Source organism: Schistocerca piceifrons, chromosome 4, assembly GCF_021461385.2.
Source record: "Schistocerca piceifrons isolate TAMUIC-IGC-003096 chromosome 4, iqSchPice1.1, whole genome shotgun sequence".
NCBI lineage: Eukaryota > Metazoa > Arthropoda > Insecta > Orthoptera > Acrididae > Schistocerca > Schistocerca piceifrons.
This window is the reverse complement of record NC_060141.1, coordinates 205,558,199-205,582,913: the sequence shown is the minus strand read 5'-3', so window position 1 is coordinate 205,582,913 and position 24,715 is coordinate 205,558,199.

Here is a 24,715-nt window from a genome sequence, read left to right as displayed (position 1 = left end):
AACCAGCGGTATTTTTGCTGCCTCGCGGCCGCTAACGCCCCAGTTACCTGCCCCGTGGGTTAGTGTATGTAATGGCAGTGTACATTTCCTCATCTTTCCACTGCTGTGCAGTAAGGCGTGTAGTTTTGACAGCTTTCTTGACTGTAGGTTGGTTGGCGATTATTCTACTCTGGTGGTAGTGATTCCTTTCTCGTTCTCGGCGCTCTAAGCACAGTATTTTGCAGGCAGATTCCAGCTTTGGAGTATTTTTACATCTTTGCATTTGGGTTACTGGACGCCCGTAGCCTCAGCTGGTTCATCATTAGTCATTCGTTAGCCTGCCACTTGTCTGTGTTACAATCTTGTGAAGTGAATGCAACTCTTGGCTGCCTATCTCATCGCTCGTGAAAGTGCTTTTTGCCACACCTACTCAGAGGTCAATTCCTAGTGCACTGTCTGTGACTGGCACTTGTTTTTTTTTATTGTATTTGCTGTTTTATTGTATGTTTCTAAATTTTTTTACATAATTGCCATTCTTGGCGCTACAGCAGGTTTAAATTATTGTGGTACCAAGTTTACCATCATTTCGTCTCACCTGTTTGGTGATCAGTTGCTCGTCCATTCAAATTTACCTTTGCTACTGCAATGCTGTTTTACATTATGTTTGTTAATTTTTTTTATAATTGTCGTTCTCGGTGTTAAAGTCCTCCAGCTGTGACTGTGATTACTTGCCTTAAAATTCTAATTGGAATCAGATTGGCTTGTTTTTAAAACATTATTTGCTGTGTCTGTATTTTATGCTCTTTTGGTAAATTGTAACGCACTGAGAGCAATATTAACTACACAGATTTCCAGAATGAGATTTTCACTCTGCAGTGGAGTGTGCGCCGATATGAAACTTCCTGGCAGATTAAAACTGTGTGCCCGACCGAGACTCGCACTTGGGATCTTTGCCTTTCGCGGGCAAGTGCTCTACCATCTGAGCCACCGAAGCACGACCCACGCCCGGTCTCACAGCTTTACTTCTGCCAGTATCTCGTCTCCTACCTTCCAAACTTTACAAAAGCTCTCCTGCGAACCTTGCAGAACTAGCACTCCTGAAAGAAAGGATACTGCGGAGACATGGCTTAGCCACAGCCTGGGGGATGTTTCCAGAATGGGGTTTTCACTCTGCAGCGGAGTGTGCGCTGATATGAAACTTCCTGGCAGATTAAAACTGTGTGTCCGACCGAGACTCGAACTCGACCTGCAAGGTTCGCAGGAGAGCTTCTGTAAAGTTTGGAAGGTAGGAGACGAGATACTGGCAGAAGTAAAGCTGTGACACCGGGTGTGGGTCGTGCTTCGGTGGCTCAGATGGTAGAGCACTTACCCGCGAAAGGCAAAAGTCCCGAATTCGAGTCTCGGTCGGGCATACAGTTTTAATCTGCCAGAAAGTTTCAGTTACACAGATGTTTATTCCTTCACTAATAACGTGTGATATTTTTATTTATTGCTGAGTCTGGAATTGCCGTTTTAAAATAAATGTGTGTAATTGCAAAAGGGAACCAATAGTAACTGATTACGGCCCCGTCCACAACCGTAATCGAATACTGCCTTCCTTGACCACCAGGTTTCAGCCTTTGTTTTAACGATGTCCACACCAAATCCTGTATCATGTCACTGACACTTTCTCCCATATTTCTCGATAGTGCAAAATGTACTGCCCTTCTTGGAATTTTCTCTATGGACTCCGTTAATCCAGTCTGGTAAGGATCCCAAATCGCGCAGCAGTACTCCAGAAGAGGACGGACAAGTGTAGTGTAGGCAGTTCAGTAGATCTGTTGCACCTTCTAAGTATTCTTCCATTGAATCGTAGCATTTGGCTGGCCTTTCCCACCACGTTTTCTTTGTGTTCTTTCCGACTGAAGTTGTTCGTAATTGTAATTCCTAGATATCTAGCCAAATTCACAGCCTTTTGATTTGAATGGTTTATCGTGTAACCAAAGTTTAACGGATTCTTTTACGAGGGTTGGAACTTCAAGTGTCAACTATTTATTTACAGCTCGTCCAAAATAGATACGTGTTTCAAAGTTTTACTGACCCTCAAAGTAGTCACCTGCATAGTGTATAACCCGTTGCCAGCGATGTGGAAGTCGTATAATACTGTTAGCAGTGCCAGTTGTGTTGACAGTTCGAACGGCGCGCTCTATTGCCCGACGAATTTTTCTGAAGCGAATGCCGTGAAGTGTTTCCTTCAGTTAAGAAACTGAGTTGAACTTTCGAGGACTTAAGTCAGGGGAGTGCAGTAGGTGGTACGGCACTTAGCAGCCCCATCAGTCAAACAAATCAGTAACAGCTTGCACTGTACGTGCTTGAGATATGTCCTGTAAAATGATGGTCAGGTCCTGCAGAGAGTATCACCACTTCTGTCTCTTTGCTGTTCATTTTCAGAAAACAACCTGCGACCAGCTTAGAGACAGAAGTGATTACGCTTTCTGCGAGACCTGACCATTAATTTGCTGGGCAATGCTCAAGCACGTACAGTGATTTGTTTGACTAATGGGGCTGCTAATTGGTATACCACCTACTGCACTCCCCTGACTTAAGCCTTCGTGAGTTCAACTCAATTCCTAAACTGAAGGAAACACCTCACCTCATTCGCTTCAGAACTGCTACAAATTCGTCGGGTAATAGACCGCGCTGCTCGAACTGTTAACACAGCTGGCACTGCTAAGAGTATCCTACGACTTCCACATCGCTGGCAACGGGTTATACACTATGTTAGTGACTACTCTGATGGTCAGTGAAACTATGAAAGACGTATCTATTTCGTATAAAATATTTGCCACTATTAAAGTTCCAACCCTCGTAACACTCGTGTGGGGGACTTCACACTTTTCATCATTTAGGATCTGTTGCCAATTTTGGCCCCATACAGATATCTTTTCTAAATCGTTTTGCAATTTATTTTGATCTTCTGATGACTTTACTACTCGATAAAGGACATCATCTGCAAATAATTTAAGACGGCTGCTCATGTTGGCTCGTACATTGTTTATATAGATAAGGAACAGCATAGGGCCTGTAACATTACCTTGGAGAACGCCAAAAGCAATTTTCTTGTTACTGCAAGGTATAGACAGAGCGGGAATTTCAAATTTGTCAGCACTCCCATGTCAGGAGCTCGTTCTGGAATTTGCCATACGGCAACATTCTATGAGCTATACGAGTGAGCTTGCTTGCTTTTGTACATGCTACTGAGGCATACTACAATTTGTTTCATAATTTTTTTAAAAGTATTTATTGGATGTTTGTACTTTATATTCTTTTGGGGTTTTGTTTACTGAACTAGAACGTGCCCTTTATGGTAACTTTGGTAGCAAAACGAATTTCTTGTGGCCTACAATCATTAAATTTTCCTACATTAAGTTTCGAAGATAAATATTTACGTACATTCGCGGTTAAAATTGAATATTTAAATATTTTAAAGCGGGTTTCGTTACAAGTCTGTTCTCATGGAAACCTACCTTCTTACTTGCGTACAAGAACAGTCCCAATTTATTATATTGTTACGGTGACATCCAATACTTTTGCTTGACACAGACTGTACTTTCGATGTAATCTTTACTCCCCAAAGTGCAGTCTGCGTCAGGAAAAACTATTACAGGTCTCCATAGTAACATACCACAAAGAGCCATCACTAAGGACGCGCTTGCTTCACGGTCTCTACGCGACGTGTGGAACCAATGAAAGCTGTAAGGACTTTCTCTACCGTGAGGGTCTTTAAACAAAACTGTACACGACTTAGAAGACTGCACTCACTATAGGAATACTCATATTTAAAGTTACAACAATATAATGTATTCATAAGCCAAAGTATACCTCAACTATTTTACCATCAGCGGTATAACATTCACACTGAGAAACCGCATTGAGGAACAGAGACGATACAAACAAAGGATATAGCATAGGTGTACTTAATTGGTTTGGAAAAGAAGCGAACTTATGAGAAGAAATTATTCTACAGCTCCTGTATCCAATGTTGCCATTTCCCCTAAAGATTTCAGAAATTCTGATGGAATGATATCGATCCCTTCTGCCTTAGTTGATCGTAAGTCCTCCAAAGCTCTCTTAAATTCTGATTCTAGTACTGGATCCCCAATCTCTTCGCTGTCTACTCCTGTTTCTCCTTCTATCACATCAGACAAATCTTCCCCTCGTAGAGGCCTTTAATGTACTTTTTCCACCCATCCGCTCTCTCTTCTGCATTTAACAATGGAATTCCGGTTGCACTCTTAATGTTATCACCCTTGCTCTTAATTTCACAGAAGGTTGCTTTGACTGTCCTACATCATGAGTCAGTCCTTCCGACTATCACTTCTTTTGTGATTTCTTCGTATTTTTCCTGCATCCTTTTCGTCTTAGCTTCCGTGCACTTCCTATTTACTTCATTCCTCAGCGACTGTATTCCTGTATTCCTGAATATCCCTGAACATTTTTGTACTTTCTTCTTTCATCGATCAGCTTAACTGTTTCTTCTGTTACCCATGGTTTCTTTGCAGTTACCTTCTTTGTACCTATGTATTTCTTTCCAGCTTCTCTAACTGCCCGTTTTAGAGATGTCCATTCGTCTTCAACTGTACTGCCTATTAGAATATTCTTTATTGCTGTGTCTATAGCCTTACAGAACTTCAGGCGTATCTCACAATTCCCTACTACTTCCGTATCCCACTTCATTGCATATTGATTCTTTCTGGCTGACCTCTTAAACTTCAGCATACTCTTCATCAATACTACATTGTGATCTGGATCTATATCTGCTCCTGGATATGCCTAACAATCCTTTGTCCTATAATGGGCCTAATCAGAGGGATTTTTGGCAGATTGTTTCTTGGGTAATAGTGTTATGAGTCGCTGCTTGCAAACTGTTGGGAAGATACTGGAGGTCATAGAATGTTTAAACATATCCGTTATTTTGATCAGTAGCGGGTTGATGAGAATCTACATTACGTCTACGTAATTACTGTGCTGTTCACAATAAAGTGCCTGGCAGAGGGTTCATTGAACCACCTTCATGCTGTCTCTCTACTGTTCCACTCTCGAACGGCACGCGGGAAAAACGAGCACTTAAATTCTTCTGTGCGAGCCCTGATTTCTCTTATTTTATCGTGATGATCATTTCTACCTATGTAGGTGGGTGCCAACAGAATGTTTTCGCAATTGGAGGAGAAGACTGGTAATTGAATTTTCATGAGAAGATCCCGTCCTAACGAAAATCGCCCTTGTTTTAATGACTGCCACTCCAAGTATCATTTCTGTGACACTATCTCCCCTATTTCGCGATAATACAAAACGAACTGCCCTTCTTTGTACTTTTTCGATGTCATCCGTCAGTCCCACCTGATGCGGATCCCACATCGCACAGCAATACTCCATAATAGGGCGGACAAGCGTAGTGTAAGCAGTTTCTTTGGTAGACCCGTTGCACCTTCTAAGTGTTCTGCCAATGAATCGCAGTCTTTGATTTGCTCTACCCACAATATTATCTATGTGATAGTTCCAATTTAGGTTATTTGTAATTGTAATCCCTAAGTATTTAGTTGAATTTACAGCCCTCAGATTTGTGTGACTTATCACGTAATAGAAATTTAGCTGATTTCTTTTAGTACTCATGTTAATAACTTCACACTTTTCTTTATTCAGGGTCAATTGCCACTTTTCGCACCATACAGATATCTCATCTAAATCATTTTGCAAGTCGTTTTGATCATCTGATGACTTTACAAGACGGTAAATGACAGCATCTTCTGCAAACAATCTAAGACGGTTACTCACATTGTCTCCTATGTCGTTAATATAGATCAGGAACAATAGAGGGTCTGTAACACTTCCTTGGGGAACGCTGCGCATTACGTCTGATTTACTCGATGACTTTCCGTCTATTACTACGAACTGTGACCTTTCTGACAGGAAATCACGAATCCAGTCGTTCAGCTGAGGCGATACTCCGTAGGCACGCAGTTTCGTTAGAAGACGTTTCTGAGGAACGGTGTCGTAAACCTTCTGGAAATCTAAAAATATGGAATCGGTTTGACAGCCCCTGTCCATAGCACTTATTACTTCATGAGTATACAGATCTAGTTGTGAATCCGTGTTGACTATATGTCAATAAATCGTTTTCTTCGAGGTACTTCATAATGTTCGAATACAGTATATATTCTAAAACCCTACTACAATTTGGCGTTAGTGATATAGGCCTGTAATTCGGTGGATTACTCCTACTTCCCTTTTTGGGTATTGGTGTGACTTCAGCAATTTTCCAGTCTTTAGGTATGGATCTTTCTGTGAGTGAGTGGTTGTATATAATAGTTAAATATGGAGCTATTTTATCAGCATACTCTGAGAAGAACCTAACTGGTATACAATCTGGACCAGAGGCCTTGCCTTTATTAAGTGATTTAAGCTGCTTTGTTACACCGAGGATATCTACTTCTATGTTTCTCATCTTGGCAGTTGTTCTTGGTTGGAATTCAGGAATATTTACTTCGTCTTCTTTGGTGAAGGAGTTTCGGAAAACCGTGATTAATGGGTTTAATAATTCTGTTTTAGTGGCACTGTCATCCGCGATTTCACCGTTGTTATCGCGCTATGAAGGTATTGATTGCGTCTTGCCACTGGCGTACTTTATGTTTGATCAGAATCTCTTTGGGTTTTCTGCCAGATTTCGAGACAGAATTTCGTTGTGGAAATTATTAAAAGCATCTCGCATTGCAGAACGCACTATATTTCGAACTTCTGTAAAACTTTGCCAATCTTGGGGATTTTGCGTTCTTTTAAATTTGGCATTCTTTTTTCGTTGCTTCTGCAACAACTATCCGACCCGTTTTGTGTGCCATGGGGGATCAGTACCATCACTTATTAATTTATGTGGAACATATCTCTCAATTGCTGTTGATAGTATCTCTTTGAAAACATTCCACAACTTTTCTACACTTACATGATCAGATCAGAAGTAATGAAGACTGTCTCTTAAAAAGGCGTTAATAGCATTTTTATCAGCTTTTTTAAATAGATATACTTTGCCTTTCTTTTTAATGGTTGTAGGTGTTACGGTATTCAGCCTAGCAGCTACTGCCATTTGGGCGCTAATCTTTGTATTCGTCACAACACTCACTACTTGCCTAGGATTATTTGTTCCTAAAAGGTCAAGTATCCTTTCTGAAACTGTTGTTGTTGTTGTTGTGGTCTTCAGTCCTGAGACTGGTTTGATGCAGCTCTCCATGCTACTCTATCCTGTGCAAGCTTCTTCATCTCCCAGTACCTACTGCAACCTACATCCTTCTGAATCTGCTTAGTGTATTCATCTCTTGGTCTCCCCCTACGATTTTTACCCTCCACGCTGCCCTCCAATACTAAATTGGTGATCCCTTGATGCCTCAGAACATGTCCTACCAACCGATCCCTTCTTCTGGTGAAGTTGTGCCACAAACTTCTCTTCTCCCCAATCCTATTCAATACTTCCTCATTAGTTATGTGATCTACCCATCTAATCTTCAGCATTCTTCTGTAGCACCACATTTCGAAAGCTTCTATTCTCTTCTTTTCCAAACTATTTATCGTCCATGTTTCACTTCCATACATGGCTACACTCCATACGAATACTTTCAGAAATGACTTCCTGACACCTAAATCAATACTGGATGTTAACAAAAATGCTCTTCTTCAGAAACGCTTTCCTTGCCATTGCCAGCCTACATTTTATATCCTCTCTACTTCGACCATCATCAGTTATTTTGCTCCCCAAATAGCAAAACTCCTTTACTACTTTAAGTGCCTCATTTCCTAATCTAATTCCCTCTGCATCACCCGACTTAATTAGACTACATTCCATTATCCTCGTTTTGCTTTTGTTGATGTTCATCTTATATCCTCCTTTCAAGACACTGTCCATTCCATTCAACTGCTCTTCCAAGTCCTTTGCTGTCTCTGACAGAATTACAATGTCATCGGCGAACCTCAAAGTTTTTATTTCTTCTCCATGAATTTTAATACCTACTCCGAATTTTTCTTTTGTTTCCTTTACTGCTTGCTCAATATACAGATTGAACAACATCGGGGAGAGGCTACAACCCTGTCTTACTCCCTTCCCAACCACTGCTTCCCTTTCATGTCCCTCGACTCTTATAACTGCCATCTGGTTTCTGTACAAATTGTAAATAGCCTTTCGCTCCCTGTATTTTACCCCTGCCACCTTTAGAATTTGAAAGAGAGTAAGATCGTTTGAAAAAAACTTCGGCTGAACTTATTTCCGGCTGAAGCCAGCTCTCTGTACCTTCAACTATTTGAGCTTCAGTTGTTTCTATTAAGGCTTGGAGCTCTGGCTCTTTCCCAACACAGCTACGACAATTTACCACTACAATACCAATAGTTTCTACAACTGCCTTACTGTGTTTTACCTGCCCACTTTTAGACGGACGTCGCTTCTGTGTTTCCCTGAGACCCTCTAACCTAAAAAAAAACAGCCCAGCCCCTTCCACACAGCCCCCGATACCTGTGTAGCCGCCTCCTGTGTGTAGTGGACTCCTGACCCACTAAGCAGAACCCGGAAACCCACCACCAGATGGCGCAAGTCAAGGAATCTCCAGCCTACACGGTCACAGAACCTCCTGAGCCTCTGATTCAGACCCTCCACTCGGCTCTGCACCAAAGGATCACAGTCGGTTCTATCGACGATGCTGCAGATGGTGAGCTTCGCCTTAATCTTGGAAGCAAAACTGGCAGTCTTAACTATTTCCGCAAGACGCCCGAAACCAGAGAAAATCTACTCCGATCCAAAGCCACACACGTCATTGGTAGCGACGTGAGCGACCACCTGCAGTTGGCTGCACCCTGTACTCTTCATGGCATCCGGAAGCACCCTTTCCACATCCGGAATGACTCCCCCCGGAATGCATACGGAGTGCTCACTGGCTTCCTTCCCCTCCTTGGCGCCTTGGAGCCCCATTACGTGCCTAATCTTGGAGCTCCCAACTACCAGCAAACCCACCCTCTGTGAATGCCTAGACCATGCGGGCCGAGAAGCTTTCTCTGGAACAGGGTGGACGACTGCATCCGGCTCAGAGACATCGTCAGCCACAGATAACGCCCGAAACCTGTTCGTCAAACGAACCGGGGAGGCCCTACGATTGGAACCTCGGAAAGTTTTTCGCTGCCTGCCAGACTTTGGAATGATCTCCCACTCGATCATGGGTGAGGGGTCAATCTCAGTGCAGTCAGTACCTGGGGGGGTCACAGCAGTGGACCGATCGGAGGACACGTGGGACGTGTTCGACGTCCCTCGCATCACCACGTCCGATCCCCTTGGCAGCAGCCTCAAGCTGTGTGACGGAAGCCAATGCAGCCTGAAGCTGTGAGCGAAGGGTCGCCAGCTCAGCTCGCATCTGTACAGAACAATCACAGTTCCTATCAATTACTGCACTCGCTCCTGTTTGAGGCTCGTAAAAATATGTAAAATGCGAACGGTGTACTCGCCTTATTAGTAGCAGAACCAGCGATGTGCTCTCGCTGACGGTCTAACTTGGCCGTTAGGAATGTAATATCATTACGTCCTCAAGCCACCAAACGAATTCATCCAGTTGACACCCTGATCATACTAGGGTTTATCAGCTACAGTAAAATTTCTCGTTTGCACCTATCTCTCTCTGATTCCTTAAGGCAGTTGATGGTTTGAAAAAAATAAAAAATAAAAAAAGGTTCAAATGGCTCTGAGCACTATGGGACTTAACATCTGAAGGCAGGATTCGAACCTGCGCGGTGATGGTTTGCATCCTTGTGTGTTGGTCAATTTAAAGATGCCGGTGTTTCGCTATACTGTTTTAGATCCTCAATAGGAACTATATGATCAGCTGTAGGTTAGGATTTTATTATTCGTAGACTTCACAGATTTTTCCACAGGATGGTTAGTTTGTAAACGTCCGAAATGGGCGAGTAGGCATAACTGATTTCTGCATGTCTCACAGACAGACTAACTTGGCTGGATAGTTGGTTATAGGCGAGATGATTAGCAGATTTCAGATGCTTTTGGTATGTCGTGTGGCGTGCGTTTCTGATATTCATAAGGTGTTTGAGGTGGTGTGTAAACCATGGTACAACTTTTCTCCTTGCTCTTCTTGTTTGTAGAGAAGCGTGTTTATCGTACAGATTATTGAATCTCTTCGTTTTTTATGTCGAAGGTATTTCCTGTTACTGCTTCGAAGATATAGGATAGGTGTCAGCTGTAAGCTCTGACATATTCATGCATTTAAAATCTCTAAAAATTGGTAGTTGTGTTTGTATTTGGAGACTACAACGTAAGCTATGAAAATTGCATCCTGAGCACACAAGCCAGGTGCAGTGATATGGTCAGTGTGAATCTATCTCTTCGGAGATTTAGTTGTGAATGCGCTGAAAAATGTGTAGGTGTGTACATACTGGACTTAGCAGGATTTCAAATGAGCGGAAAGTGGACCGTCTGGGGTGTTGGGAGAAAATATTCGAATGAAAAGTCTAATTGGGCCGGCCGAAGTGGCCGTGCGGTTCTAGGCGCTGCAGTTTGGAACCGCGAGACCGCTCCGGTCGCAGGTTCGAATCCTGCCTCGGGCATGGATGTGTGTGATGTCCTTAGGTTAGTTAGGTTTAACTAGTTCTAAGTTCTAGGGGACTAATGACCTCAGAAGTTGAGTCCCATAGTGCTCAGAGCGAGCGAAAAGTCTAATTTAAGTCACCAGTGGAGGTTTTTTGTCTCCAAAAGCTCATGGCTATTGGTTACACTAAACTCAAACTCGCTACGGCAACCAGAGGGTGCTAAAGTCAGACTGAGAGGAATTATTACCCCGAAGGAAAAACTAGTGGAAAAATCCGGTCGTGGACTGAGGTGGCAGGAGAGAGCGCTTTCCGAATTCCCGACGAACTCTCAGCAACCCGTCTGGTGCGCCCCACGTGACCGCCCCCTAGTCCTCCCACTGGTGGGCAGAGGGTGTTTCAGTGGGCGTCCCTCCGTCAGCGGCAAACACAGAGTCCCTAATAAGAGGTACTACCGTGGGACGCTGTTCGTAGGAACTGAGCATGGGTGTAATGCAAAACATCCGGTATTACGTCGGCATGCCGACCGAGGCTTTGCCACTGCTTTTGTCTTACCAAAGAGGCAGGACTGTGTTATATATGAAAGGGAATTAAAATTGGGAAATCCAATAAAAGAAAAAAAAAATAGAAAAACTGATTTCCCTGTCAATAACAATGCTCACAGCGCACTGGTGTCTGCTGTATGGTGAGTGGACCCAAGTGGAAGCAGTGTAAGGTTTGAGCAGGAAAATAAGTGCATGAATTTTGATATGGAAGTACTGTTGTTTGGAAAATTTGTATTCATACTTCCAGCTACAATTATGCATACCCTATTCATACAAAGATTGAAGACTTGACAGTACAGATTCAATTCTAGCGACCTGTCTGACTTCTGGTGACTGATATATTACATAGGTAAGACAATTTCTGTTAAGAGGTTTAATTTAATTGAACATGTATTCGGGCTGTTCGTCCTCAATTTTAGACTTGAACACATCCTCAGAGAACAAGTTTGTGTATGTATATGCCGCCATCCCGCCACTTGTCTACTAATCGGTCATGTTTTAGAAAAACCTAACCATCGAGACTGACAGAACTGGAACGGGTACTCGGTTCAAATGGTTCAAATGGCTCTAAGCACTATGGGACTTAACATCTGAGGTTATCAGTTCCCGAGACTTAGAACTACTTAAACATAACTAACATAAGGACATCACACACATCCATGCTCGAGGTGGGATTCGACCAACGACCGTAGCAGTAGCGCAGTTCCAGACTGAAGCGCCTAGAACCGCTCGGTCACAAAGGTCAGCAACGGGTACTCGGTTTCAACCATATTTGTGATGTGACTGTGACATGATAGCAGAGGTCTTGAAATATTTACTGGAACTCAGTCAGGACGACTGGTGATGACTACATATTTGCGTGGGCGAGCTATGATTACAAGAATATCGAGTCATTTACATATTTTTCATCTATTGGGTTTGTCTTCGGATATGGTATCATGGTGCAATTCTATAATTTACTATTGTCATACTCGGTACATTATATTTGTGTCGATGCTTTCAGACTATTCTCCACTATCCTTTCCATTTGTCTCTAAATTAGTATGGTGGGTGCTTCTTAAGAGCATCTGTGTTTCATATGCAGTGGTATGGAGCTTGAGAGATTAACTTCAGGTGCTACTGTACAGTAATGACATTTGATTTGCTCCTTTTCATAAGGTACTTAATGGCATGCATGGCCGATATGGGAACGTGCCCCATTGTTAGTAATGCGCAGCAGCCTTCCCTTGCAGCTCCTTTCTTTCTGAATGGGGTGGCTACTTGAACACTTCGAACTTCGTGAACAATTGTTTCTCAAACCCACTATCTTCATAGCGTGACAGTTGCTGTGCTACAAATGCTACGTAAATTTGAAACGTCCCCTTAGAAAAATTATACATGACTGTGTTTAAACTGACACACAATATTTTTTAGCGCAACGCAATCTGACTTTCAATAATCCCTACAAGAGAATGGCCCTGACTAAATTAACCTATACATTTCACAAATCACTTACCTCACAAAAATCTTCGTTACTCGAACTGCTGCAATACAGCGAGCGCCACTACTGCCAGCTAAATAAAAGATTCAAACTACTGAAGGCACTAACTACTGATAGGCATAGTTTGCAAATGAAAGATTGTGTTAGAGAACAAACAATGTATTTACCTTAATAGTGTTCAAAAGTCATAATATATATAGCAGTTCATGACATCCATTCTTAAAAATGTACTGTTTCTATGGACACACGTCCAGATCATCCGCTCTCAAAAATCCGCCATCTCACTTCCCCACATCCACCAGTGCTGGCGGCTCACCTCCAACTGCGCAACGCTACGCGCTGTTAACAGCCAACTGCCCAACACTACAATAGCGAACAACAATGCAAACCAGCCACAGACTGCACACAGCACAGCCAGTGATTTTCATACAGAGCGCTACGTGGCGTTACCAATAAAGAAAACCTAAACAGCCTACTTACAATCTCTCCCCACATCCACCACTGCTGGCGGCTCACCTCCGACTGCGCAACTCTACGCGCTGTTAACAGCCAACTGCCCACCACTACAGTAGCGAACAACAATGCAAACCAGCCACAGACCGCACACAGCACAGCCAGTGATATTCATACAGAGCGCTAAGTGGTGTTACCAATAAAAAAAGACCTAAACAGCCTACTTACATAGCCCCCATGCTCCCCACTAAAAATTTTACAAATTGTTTTGGGCAGTGGCCAATACAGATTTGAAAAAAATTGTTCATAAGTACAATAACAAAGAAATCAAATGAACACACTTATTGATACAATGTTGGTCAAAAGCTAAAATTTTCTCACAGTCCATAAAGACAGTCCTGATCGTTCATCACAGTAAAATAGCAGTGTTTTTCTCAAAGTCTGAACAGTAAAAGAAAATGCACATGGAAGTGGTAGATTTCCATGCAGTCTCGAAGAAGTAGTGTTGTCCTTCCAATGGAAAGACAGTGTTGACTCTTGACATGCAGAGAGGTAATGGGCCACAACAGAGCAAACCCACAGCAGAGTCAGTCAAAGTTTGGAAGAATAATGGTAGGTAGGTCATCACAGAGCAGACCCACTGTAGTCCCGGTAGAGATTCTTGTAGAAATAATGGTATTGGTGGGCCATCAAAGATGCAGACCCACTGTAGTCCTTGTAGAAATAATGGTATTAGTGGGCCATCAAAGATGCAGATCCACTGTAGTCCTCATAGAGATGGCCAGCAGCCATCTGTTGTGACTGTGCAAGTGCACAATCACCATCAAAGAGTCTTGCGGACAATATAGCAAGTCCATGAACCACCACTTGTGCACTCACAAAAATTTTTTTTTGAAATGTCCTTAGAACCAGCAATGCTGTTAACCAGTCCATTACTGGATTATTAACACACGTGCAAACACTACCAGTCCGTACTTCTCACATATTGTCCACATACTATGACCAACAAAAATGTGTGCAGTGAAATGCAACTTACAAGTTAATAATTTGTTGAACTGGTGTCGATTACAATTTTATAACATAAGAAAACAATAACAAAGGTACAAAATACATCATTAAAGAACATAAAAATACATATAACATTTGTAGTAGTACAGGCTTTACAAAAGAATAGAAACAAACAGATACATCGGTGTTACAAGAATTATGACATAAGTAAATATATAAAGCAATGAGAATAGTTTCTGAAACATTAATTTCACACATGAGCATTAAAACAGAACAGAATAAATAATGTCTAAACTTCTTTACAAAGAAAATAACATATTATTTGAAAAATTCTACAACATAAATCTTATTAGCTAAACACATAAAGACAGGAAAAAGACAAATACACAAGGGTACATAAACACATAGCAGAATAATACAAAAGGAAAGACAGGGTTCGTTTTCAGTGTAACATTTGGTACTGCAGTCCAACCCAAAACTTCATTCCATAGATCTTTCCTCTTATTTCAACATTTGTTTCCACCAAAAATATCCTGTCCAAGCATACGTTCTGTGTTTATATGTTCACATATTTCTTACCTCATTATTTATTTTCCATTATCTTACCTCATCAATTATTTCCAAGAAAATCCTACCTAAACCTGTTGTCCCTAAACACTACCTTTTTGTTGATATCCTCTTTCAAAATACTTTTTTGGCCAAACCATTTTCTTATAGCTTCTCAATGCATTTCTTCCAATTCATCGTAACTCGTTCTCTTATATAGCTTACCCCATCTTAAGCTAACTGAAATCTACTGAGCTCGGATGCTAAACTAAGGGATGAGGCATTGCAGCAGCACAAAAGAACTAACACAAACAGCAATGACAAAAAATGCCAATTGGCAAAGCAAGCAGCAGGAAATCTAAATTAGCAAAGCAACTGCAATATTACAACTAATATAAGGCACTGTGCAACAAACAAGAAAAATAAATCAGTAATAAAACTGGCTTAACAGAGTAATACAAAGTCAAATTCAGTAACACTATGCCTGGCAAACAGCAGCAGCAAATGCTATAACTTATACCTAAACATTACAAAGCTCAAGCAGAAAAAATATTACACTAAAGACAACAATACAGAAACGGAAATGTCTATTCACATCTTAATATCTATGTCATTATAGTGGTGCACTGCAAGAAGTTTTTCTACCAAAAATAATACCAAGTAGTTGAAAAGAAAATTATGTATGCAGTAACTGTTATTAATCCCTACTTATTGTTCTTTCCTTTCCAAGTGCTCCTTTTTCGAAGAACGTGGATCATAATATTATTATTTAATAGATCTGTTGACAGAAAGTGTTCGCATTAGCATATACATTTAATTTTATTTTATAAAACCAATGCTGCAACACAGCTGGAAACCAGATATCAAATGAAATAAGCAACTATGAAAAGCAAAGTATAAAAATATCATTCAATAGTCATGTGACATTTCATAAATTAGTAGAAATTCTCTCAACTCTCATAGAAAGACGCTTGTCATAATCAGGTGTGCAGATGTAAGTATCTTTCCAAGTAATGAGCGTGTCGTATTTGTGATGCTTCCCACAAAGGAATGTCAATAGCAAGGTTAATGGTCTCTCTTTTTTTTCTCCACCTAATGGGTTTTTCTCCAGGCAGGTGGCACAGCTGGGCGTCCACGACGCATTACGTGAAGGTCACTTAACTTTCTTACCGAAATATTTACGACAGCAGTAACAGTCCCATATAAAAAAAATTTCACAGGTCGAGAATTTGCGTTACGAATGTGTAGAAACAAAATCCTATAAATATAACAGTGTCCAAAACATTTTCGCTGGCGTTGTGATAAAATTCACGCATTTAGACACATTTCATAACTCTTAAAGTACGATTCTTGGTTTCCAACATCCTTCTTCACAAGTCAGAGTCCCTAACCATTACTTCTTATTCCTTGCCTTATTACACATATACATAGTCATCAACACGTCTTCAATATTTCATCATAATAAATACATAGCATAATCAATTTCCTCATATAGCATCAGCTTATTGCTCATAAACATACCTCAACAGCATAATACACATTGTCATCATAATAATAACATCATAAAAACTCAGCCAAATCTCAAAAACGTCGTAGCTTTCTGCAATAATTTCAAAACCTAAAAAAATTCTCTGCTCATTTCAATAGTGTCATCTACCGCAATCGTACTTTAAAAATCGTGATCCCATACCAAATACACTCCTGGAAATGGAAAAAAGAACACATTGACACCGGTGTGTCAGACCCACCATACTTGGTCCGGACACTGCGAGAGGGCTGTACAAGCAATGATCACACGCACGGCACAGTGGACACACCAGGAACCGCGGTGTTGGCCGTCGAATGGCGCTAGCTGCGCAGCATTTGTGCACCGCCGCCGTCAGTGTCAGCCAGTTTGCCGTGGCATACGGAGCTCCATCGCAGTCTTTAACACTGGTAGAATGCCGCGACAGCGTGGACGTGAACTGTATGTGCAGTTGACGGACTTTGAGCGAGGGCGTATAGTGGGCATGCGGGAGGCCGGGTGGACGTACCGCCGAATTGCTCAATACGTGGGGCGTGAGGTCTCCACAGTACATCGATGTTGTCGCCAGTGGTCGGCGGAAGGTGCACGTGCCCGTCGACCTGGGACCGGACCGCAGCGACGCACGGATGCACGCCAAGACCGTAGGATCCTATGCAGTACCGTAGGGGACCGCACCGCCACTTCCCAGCAAATTAGGGATACTGTTGCTCCTGGGGTATCGGCGAGGACCATTCGCAACCGTCTCCATGAAGCTGGGCTACGGTCCCGCACACCGTTAGGCCGTCTTCCGCTCACGCCCCAACATCGTGCAGCCCGCCTCCAGTGGTGTCGCGACAGGCGTGAATGGAGGGACGAATGGAGACGTGTCGTCTTCAGCGATGAGAGTCGCTTCTGCCTTGGTGCCAATGATGGTCGTATGCGTGTTTGGCGCCGTGCAGGTGAGCGCCACAATCAGGACTGCATATGACCGAGGCACACAGGGCCAACACCCGGCATCATGGTGTGGGGAGCGATCTCCTACACTGGCCGTACACCACTGGTGATCGTCGAGGGGACACTGAATAGTGCACGGTACATCCAAACCGTCATCGAACCCATCGTTCTACCATTCCTAGACCGGCAAGGGAACTTGCTGTTCCAACAGGACAACGCACGTCCGCATGCATCCCGTGCCACCCAACGTGCTCTAGAAGGTGTAAGTCAACTACCCTGGCCAGCAAGATCTCCGGATCTGTCCCCCATTGAGCATGTTTGGGACTGGATGAAGCGTCGTCTCACGCGGTCTGCACGTCCAGCACGAACGCTGGTCCAACTGAGGCGCCAGGTGGAAATGGCATGGCAAGCCGTTCCACAGGACTACATCCAGCATCTCTACGATCGTCTCCATGGGAGAACAGCAGCCTGCATTGCTGCGAAAGGTGGATATACACTGCACTAGTGCCGACATTGTGCATGCTCTGTTGCCTGTGTCTATGTGCCTGTGGTTCTGTCAGTGTGATCATGTGATGTATCTGACCCCAGGAATGTGTCAATAAGGTTTCCCCTTCCTGGGACAATGAATTCACGGTGTTCTTATTTCAATTTCCAGGAGTGTATATCATTCAAAGCTCTCATAGTATCCCAATGGTTCCGAAAAAATATGAACAGTTCACAAAGTACCGACAAAATACAGTTTCATAAGTGTGAAGTTACACAACTGTGTAATTGCATAAAAATCTGTCACTGATGTGGTAAAAAAAATGTTTGTTTCTCTGTTAAATAATCAGATAGCTGTGTAATTCTGTGTTAGAGAAATATGGTACCGATGTGTAAAGTTGTATAAGCAAATACCATATTAGCTAGGGCTCCTTGTGCTTGCCAAACACATGGTACACAATGTAAGCATCTACCCCCCCCCCCCTGAGGATTAATGTAATTATACCCTCAGGAGCTACAGATTACAGCAATGGAATGAGATGTATCAGGGAAAACTTTTGTATCATTGTAATTCAAAAATCTTTGAAAATAAATGTTATAAGTACAAAATTAATCACTCAGATACATGTCCTTTAGCGCTAAATGTGCGTCTTGCTATAAGATAATTCTGTGGAAGTGTCGTAGTTATCGTCCTCCGAAAACTAAGTTCTGCAGAAGTCAATGTACTTACCTCATGATAAACAAAAGTGAAATGCTATGCGTATAGATATCATAGTTATTACGTACATTACCGTGATCGAGAAAGTACTATACTGTAACGTATTGTTGTGCTACGAAAAAGGCTGTCACATTGTAGCTATACTACAAATGTTACTACTAAAGCATGTTTTACTTTCTAGAATAATGCATAAAAACTGTTCAGATACAAAACAGATACACCGCAAAAGCAACAATGTAAATTGTGTCACACATTAGTAGCGTCGTGATATAATCGTGTAGCTGTCAAATAAACTAACCACTGTGTCATCTGGTATCTCTCAGAAAGTACTTTAAATCCAGAATGTATTTTCAAGTAAATCAAAATGTTGCATTAAAATCTCATTAGCAGTACCAGTATATGCTCTAAGTATGTGTGCCTTATAGTGGTTACGTAATCGTGCAACTAATAAGCAAGAATATACACACACAATAACACTGTGTCGTCTGTTCATTATAACAATGCATTCGTAATTACTGTCTAAATAAGTTGCCCAGGTTCTTGACTGGCTAGTTAACTTTAAATCGTTGTTGCATGTTAACTGTTTCTAAGTGTGACAAAGCGTACTAGTAACGTGAAGTGAAAAATTTTATAGCAAAGACTAAGTTAAAAAGCAGACTATCTTTCAAGAAACGGTTTTACAAGTGAAATAGAAATATGGTGTAAACCTTTACTTTTCCTAGCACGCAGAGTTTCAACTTCAACGGAATTATTATGTGGTATGTGGTAAATCGGTAAAGAATGGTCAAATTTTTTTGAAGGTTACCGTCTATGTTATTTTTCTCAGAGCCAGCTGCCTGCGGTGCGAGTCATTGTCTGCTATCTCTTTGTTGGCGTGCGTCGTTATTGAGATTAGGGGACCTAACTTCTACAAATTCACCTTGCCGAGAGGGCCCTGCAATGTTTGAATCCCGCCAGTTCTGATGGAATTCAGGTCCGTCGTTTTGTTGGTAGTTTACATAGTTTCTTGTTTGTCGGTCATGTGGTGGAGAATTTCTCCCGGAATCGTAACTGCGCGCTGAACTGTTGCATCTGAAGTTATTCTGTCTCCCTTGATAATAACTATTTTGGTTCGCATATTGTCTGTTTCTCTGGTTTTCTCTGTCATAGTCATTACTACGGAAATGCGATCTTTCTCTGTAGCTATTACTACTCTGCCAACGGTTGTCATACAGGTGGTGTCTGTTGTTACGTCGTGTCGGCGGTTCCATCTCAATATTCGGTGCACATCGCCAATTTCTTTCATAATTTCCGAAATGCCCTGTGTTATTATTTTGTGGCTTTTCCGTATTTCTAAGTTCCTCTTTCCGTGTTGGAGCGCGAGTGTCCTTTGAAGTATGTAATTCTTGTATTACTTGTGCCAACTGATCTTGTACTTCCCGGATTTCTCTTTGGTGTTGGGTATTAATTTGATTCTGATTTTGTTTGAATTTCCTAATTTGTTCGCACTCTTCTGTCTCATTAAAGACTACCGGTCTTGCGTCATTCAGATTATCATCTACCTTCGTAGATAAATTATTTAGCTGATCCAAAAGTTCGACTACTTTTTCTGATAATGAACTAATTTCCTCTATGTGTCTTTCTGAAACCAATTTTCAGAGTATCTACTGTGTCCTTTAAGTTTTCCTGAGTTTTTGCAAGTAGTGTAACCGAATCAGTAGATGCAACTGAGTCAATTTTAACCCACAAAGTCTCATGATTTTCATGAACAATGGTTTGCAGTTCTTTTATGGCTGCTTCGTGATTCTGTAATGCATTTTCATGCCGCGAAAAAATAGGTTGGAAATGCTCAGAAATTTGTGTTTTTACGTCATTACAGACTTTTTGACATTTCGATTCAATGTTATGTAACTCAGTAGTTAAATCTTCACGTGTTTGTTCGAGTGTGGTGTCTAACTTTTGAAGATTTTGTTCCATTGCGTCTAACTTTTGAAGCTTTTCCTGTGTTTGTCTCTGATTTTGTTTCATTTGTTGCATTAATTGCAATAATAATGTATTAGTGTCTGGAATCTGTTTCTCTATGCTTCTTGGCAGTGCATTTTCACCGGCAACATTCACATTTTGAAAAGCAGAAAATGTGTCTTGACTCATTTGAGAAAACGGTGAGGACGCAAAACCTGAATCTACAGTATTTGCAAACTTGTGTCCTGTCATTTAGGATTCCTGAGGCGAGAACTTGCCTACCGATCGATCGATAATGCTTCCCTGTTCACTAATTGTTTCACTGCCTACACCCGCTCCATTTCCCTATGCACAGTTACCAAATTACTACTTTGAACATTAGTTAATTCATTACACGGTGGCGCTAACACACTGATTTCTTCTTCACTGTCATTTCTCAGTTTACTTTGGAGCCTAGTATTACGTTTTTCCCACGCCATTATTGTCACAATATTTCACACGATAACACAGAAAAGCACAATTTGAAGAGCAAAATAAGAAAACATATTAACATAGCATTGAAAATAATATCTCGTTAATTGGAAGCGCAGCTGCGAAATACTTGGTGCAAATCTACATGCGTGCCACAACTGTGTTACTGTACAAGAATGAAAAACTACAACTGCAAAGGAAATTCTCTCTACAATTACGCGCTAGCAATAAACAATAGCTACACGAATTACACAAACTACAAGTAAAAACCAGAAGATTCCAGTGAGGTATCCTGGCAGGGTGGCTAAGTGTCGACATTTGAAATGTCCCCATAGAAAAATTATTGAATGATTGTGCTGGTAAACCCCTTACGTTGTTTGATGTTCAAACAGCTGAGCAAAACGGAACGTACTCAAACATTACTCTCTTTACTTATTCTGATCAACACTAAACTGAGACACAATATTTTTTAGCGCAACGCAATCTGACTTTCAATAATCCCTACAAGAGAATGGCCCTGACTAAATTAACCTATACGTTTCACAAATCACTTACCTCACAAAAATCTTCGTTACTCGAACTACTGCAATACAGCGAGCGCCACTACTGCCAGCTAAATAAAAGAGTCAAACTACTGAAGGCACTGACTACTGATAGGCATAGTTAGCAAATGAAGGATTTTGATAGAGAACAAACAATGTATTTACCTTAATAGTGTTCAAAAGTCATAATATATATAGCAGTTCATGACATCCATTCTTACAAATGTACTGTTTCTATGGACACACGTCCAGATCATCCGCTCTCAAAAATCCGCCATCTCACTTCCCCACATCCACCACTGCTGGCGGCTCACCTCCAACTGCACAACGCTATGCGCTGTTAACAGCCAACTGCCCAACACTACAATAGTGAACAACAATGCAAACCAGCCACAGACTGCACACAGCACAGTCAGTGATTTTCATACAGAGCGCTACGTGGCGTTACCAATAAAAAAACATAAACAGCCCACTTACAAGTTCTTTTACAAATCACACCTCTGCAGCAGTGCGACAGTTATTTAAGAACTTAATAATTTTCTGTCAATACATGCTTTCTAAAAAGATCTGGCTTACATTTGACGATATATAGAGTTTTGACGGTTTCTGTGGAAGGAAAATACGAGATCCAGAGACTATCATTGCTCTGCTTTGACCAAAACACATCATCTCTTTCACATAGCTACACCTGTATACGTTCAACTGAGAATGTGAACGGAATGCAAAGTCAGATAGTACACTGAAAACAAATAGTCTAATTACAATCAGAGAAATGATGCTCGAAGACAAAATAACGTTCTTATTTCTGCTTGGTGAATATAAGTGAGATCCCCTGCTATACCTGCAGGACAGGACAGATTGTTTAGTTTGTGGAAAGGGGCCAAAGTAAGTGGCTGTCAGTTGCACTCGAACACACTACTATATTTATTTGCCAAACATTACAAGAGTAAAGAAAACATTAAAAAACAGAGCAAGCCAAACTTTAATTTTAGGACTTAATTCCCGGCTAAATGCGCCATTGAATTCACGCCTTAAGGGCAAAACAACTTTAATTTAAAATCGGATGAAGGCCAATAACTTAAGACTCAAAACAGGAATTTCGGCCCTCGGAAGTTTCCAAGGGTCGGCCTGGAATTCAAACACTATCGCTCGCTTAGGTGAGACAGGCACGTGGCCCAACAATTCTCAATCCAACGGCAACCCAACCGATAGACAATCAACGGACGAAGCGACAGGATAACTTCCGCTCCACCCAACCAGAACACAACAGGGAGTTCAATGGAACACGCAGAAGGTATCGGCGCCCACAACCAATTACACATTCAGCTGTCAACTACACTCCGTGCTGGACAGCCATAACACGATGAGGAACATACACTGCCTGAATTTACGTCAACGGCCTGGGCAGGTAAGTGGAACGTTAACGGCCTCAAGGCAGAGGATTCCTCTGGTGCACTTCAAAAATAATCAAGTTAAGTTAAACTCTATAGGAGGGCAGCTAAAATTTAGCCAACTTGAAAACACACATTGTTGCTTGCGGGAATGTCCCAACAGCCCACAACGAAATTCAAATAGCACATTGTGAACAGTTGGGGCTGGCTGGTAGATTAAGTAAAGACCCAACTTACGTGTCCGGGATCGGTGAGCCACGGACCTCGTAGCAATGGGAACAGCACCTCACACTCCAATCGCGCATGGACCCCACCAGTGGCCCCGGCCAAACTACGCGCCACTGAGACTTCCTCGCTGCTCCATGCCAACCGACCAACTGCCCGCACACGGCACAGCCGGAAACGATAAGCGCGAGGCCAAAGATAGTACAAGAGTGCGAGTATCGATACACGCTGCTGTTGCCACTCGCAGAGAGAGGGGATAACAGCATAATCGCGGTAACCGTGGGAGACTAATCACAGAATAGCGACCAAGGTTTAATGCAATGCATAACACGAGCCAGCCATGGCTAAATCAGTTCTTCAGATTTTTGTTAAACATAGAACGGGAAAGGATATCACCCTCTCTGCAAAATTGTTAACTGGATTGTGGTAACTTTTATAATTCTCAAGGCAATTCATTTGTTGACAATGGTAAAATTAAAAAAAACCATCAGTTATGCAGGTACAATAAATGTACGTATTATATCAGAAATCAACAAAGCAGATACATTAAAAAAGAGGGACGCATCACGAAATAATCATCCGAATGAGGCGGAAATCAATAGATGTGATATACATGTACAGACAAAGAAATGATTACAATTTCAGAAAAAATGGTTGATTGACTGAACAAGAGAAAGAGCTTCACAAATTGAACAAGTAAATAACGTGTTGGTCCACACTATGCAAGCAGTTGTTCGGCTTGGCATCGATTGACAGAGGGATGTCTTTCCAAATTCTGTCCAATTGGTACGATGGATCGTCAAACTACAGAGCTGGTTGGAGAGCCATGCCCATAATACTCCAAATGTTCTCGACTGCTGAGAGATGTGGAGTCCTTTCTGGCCTAGGAGGGCTTTGGCAAGCACGATGACAAGTAGTAGACACTCTCTCCGTGTGGGGGCGGGCATTATCTTGCTGTCATACAGGGTGTTACAAAAAGGTACGGCCAAACTTTCAGGAAACATTCCTCACACACAAAGAAAGAAAATATGTTATGTGGACATGTGTCCAGAAACGCTTACTGTCCATGTTAGAGCTCATTTTATTACTTCTCTTCAAATCACATTCATCATGGAATGGAAACACACAGCAACAGAACGTACCATCGTGACTTCAAACGCTTTGTTACAGGAAATGTTCAAAATGTCCTCTTTTAGCAAGGCTATATGCATCCACCCTCCGTCGCATGGAATCCCTGATGCGCTGTTGCAGCCCTGGAGAATGGCGTATTGTACCACAGCCGTCCACAATACGAGCACGAAGAGTCTCTACATTTGGTACCGGGGTTGCGTGGACAAGAGCTTTCAAATGCCCCCATAAATGAAAGTCAAGAGAGTTGAGGCCAAGAGAGAGTGGAGGCCATGGAATTGGTCCGCCTCTACCAATCCATCGGTCACCGAATCTGTTGCTGAGAAGCGTACGAACACTTCGACTGAAATGTGCGGGAGCTCCATCGTGTGTGAACCACATTTTGTGTCGTACTTGTAAAGGCACATGTTCTAGCAGCACAGGTAGAGTATCCCGTATGAAATCATGATAACGTGCTCCATTGAGCGTAGGTGGAAGAACATGGGGCCCAGTCAAGACATCACCAACAATGACTGCCCAATCGTACTGTAGAGCAATGAGTCGCATGTCAACACAAGCACCGAAGTCAACATTACCTTCCTTCAATTGGGCCAACTGGCGGTGAATCGAGGAAGTACAGTACATACTGACGAAACTAAAATGAGCTCTATCATGGAAATTAAGCGTTTCCGGACACATGTCCACATAATATCTTTTCTTTATTTGTGTGTAAGGAATGTTTCCTGAAAGTTTGGCTGTACCTTTTTGT